Source organism: Triticum dicoccoides, chromosome 1A, assembly GCF_002162155.2.
Source record: "Triticum dicoccoides isolate Atlit2015 ecotype Zavitan chromosome 1A, WEW_v2.0, whole genome shotgun sequence".
NCBI classification, from domain to species: Eukaryota; Viridiplantae; Streptophyta; class Magnoliopsida; order Poales; family Poaceae; genus Triticum; species Triticum dicoccoides.
Window position 1 is genome coordinate 601,296,901 of NC_041380.1, and position 2,469 is coordinate 601,299,369.

The window sequence follows — 2,469 nt, forward strand, 5'->3', positions numbered from 1 at the left end:
AGATTCATGGGTGTGGGACTCCCGGCAGCGTACGGGCTCCCGGCGACGGCGGGCTTGGACGATGGCGTCGGACGCACGGTGCCGGATCCCATCGCTCATGGCGGATCTCGCCACTCCGGCCTTCGTGGAGGAACCTGGACCAAGGCCGGCGGCCCCGTTAGGCATGGTGACGACGACGTTCGCGGGGGGTGGATGGACAGCGTCTTGACCGCGTGGGCGGTGAGTCGCCGGTGGATCTCCTCCGCGCTGCAGGCTCTCTCCCGCTGCACTTGGTAGCTTACGATCGCGGTGGTCGGCCTCGGTGCGTTCGCGGGGGCTGGTAGAGGTGACATCGGACCGGAGGAAACTCTGGATGACTCGTTCATCACGACGGTGGCGACGACCAGGGTCGCCATTCTCCTCCTTGCGGGCGCCGTCGAGGCTCCTGCCCTCCACCCCGACCTCAAGCCCGGGTGAAAATCCTAAATTTCCTTAGATTGGGCGGTGGCGGCACTGCGTGCGTCGTACCCTTCTTGGAGGCGCCACCTGGGGCGTTTGGGTGCTCGGTTTGAGGAACTGCAGGCGGAGGGGATGGGACCAGTGGCAGCAGGTGGTGTTTCGCGTCGGAGGAGCGGCGTGGCATCAAGCACGTCGACAACGGCGGGTCTCAGCGGCATGGAGCAGCGGGTCTCGCCGGTGGGCGCGTGATGATGGACGAGCGCAGGATGGTGGCGTTGTCTGGCGTCGTGGTGGCGTCGACGACAGCTAGTCCGGGCAAGGTAGATGCAGCAGTACAACGCTGAAGATGGATTGGTGGCAGGTGGCTGCGGCGGCCTCATACACGGCAGGCATCCTGGTTGAGGAGTGCGCCGGACTGGTGGGTGCCCCATACCCGGCAGGCGTCCTGGTTGGGACCTTGGGTCTTAGGTGTTAATTAGGTTTGGCTGCAAGGTCTGTTTGGTATTAGGCCCAGACTATCAGCATCCCTACATCAATTGGATAGGAGTAGCGACAGATGTTGCCTAGACGGTGGCTTTAGTCTTACTGTTGTATGACTTTATAAGGTCTTGTGTGAATAATTAATAAAGTGGCTGCATGCACCGTCTAGATGCAGAGACCGGGGTCCTCCTCCTTTTCTAAAAAAAAACTAGAATTTCGTTGGTCAAACTGATGGCCTAGGGATACACACATACCTTATAAACCGGAAGGGAGGAGTATTTGGGTAGTGGAGGTGCCTAAATAAGGGTCCACATTTCCCCGCAAAAACAAGCACCCACATTCTACAAATAAAGCCCTAGTTCTTAAAAAACAATTTTTTAAGTACTTCTCTACGTAACTAACATTGTGCCTGGCCTATGAACCTTTCTTTCTGGCACAAATTTCTTGCGATAAAGCCTAGTTGTAGTATGTTCACCGCTAAAACAAAATGCTGACCAATAGTTCGGATTTTCCATCAATCTCAATTATGGTTCGCCGCCCCATGACAGGCAATAGCCTTGTCAACTAATGCCCTAACTCCACAACTGTGGAAATATAGCTCGAACAATTCCTGGTTATAGCTCACAGTAGTAACTTCTTCAAGAAAATAGCAAATATTAGAACACTAAGGTTTAATTTGCAATGGATTCATACCTATGTTTGGTTCCATGACTCAAGATCAGGTTGAGGTATATTGAGGTACCGCCAACAAGTGTATCTTCATTCTTGATTCTTAATGTTGATAGATGTAGATAGTTCGATCTCTGATGCTATTTCCTTATATTGTTCTCCAGCACATATTAGTTAAAAAGATGTATCAATTTTCTTAAGTGGGATTGTGCTGTTGTATGAGACCAGATGGATGGATCATATTATGGATATTATTTCCCTGTGATTAGATTCTAGAAAAGTACATACTTTATCGTTTGCTGTTGCTACCTTTCAGAGTTAAACAAGCTCAATTTTTTTAAGATTTGAGTTCTAGGTTTCATTTCCCTTATCGGAGACATGAAGGTGACTTTCAGTGGCCATTATCATTGTACACCCCTTCGCCAACCAGCAACTATTGCCCTACATATGGGTGGGCACAAAAACATAGTTAAACAAAACATTAGGTTGATAAATAAGAATGTGCATATCATACAATATTTTTTTTCTGAAAGACGGTCTTTTGTTGTCATCTTGTAGGTGCCGACTCATATTTTTCCATTTTATATTTTTCTGTAATGGTTGATAAATAAGAATGTGTGTATCATACAATATTTGTTTCTGAATGATGGTCTTCTGTTGTCATGTTGTAGCTGCCGACTCATATTTTCCAGTTTATATTTTTTCTGTGATAACACCTACATAATTTAGGAATTTTTTGCCTTTTTTTAAACATTTTAAGATGTAAGATATACTTAAAACTGAAACATGTGTTTTTCATTTTAACCATTCTTCATTCTTCATGACCATAGGTGAGAGAGCTAATGGAGTACTACACTTGATTGGATTTCTATTTTTTTTGGG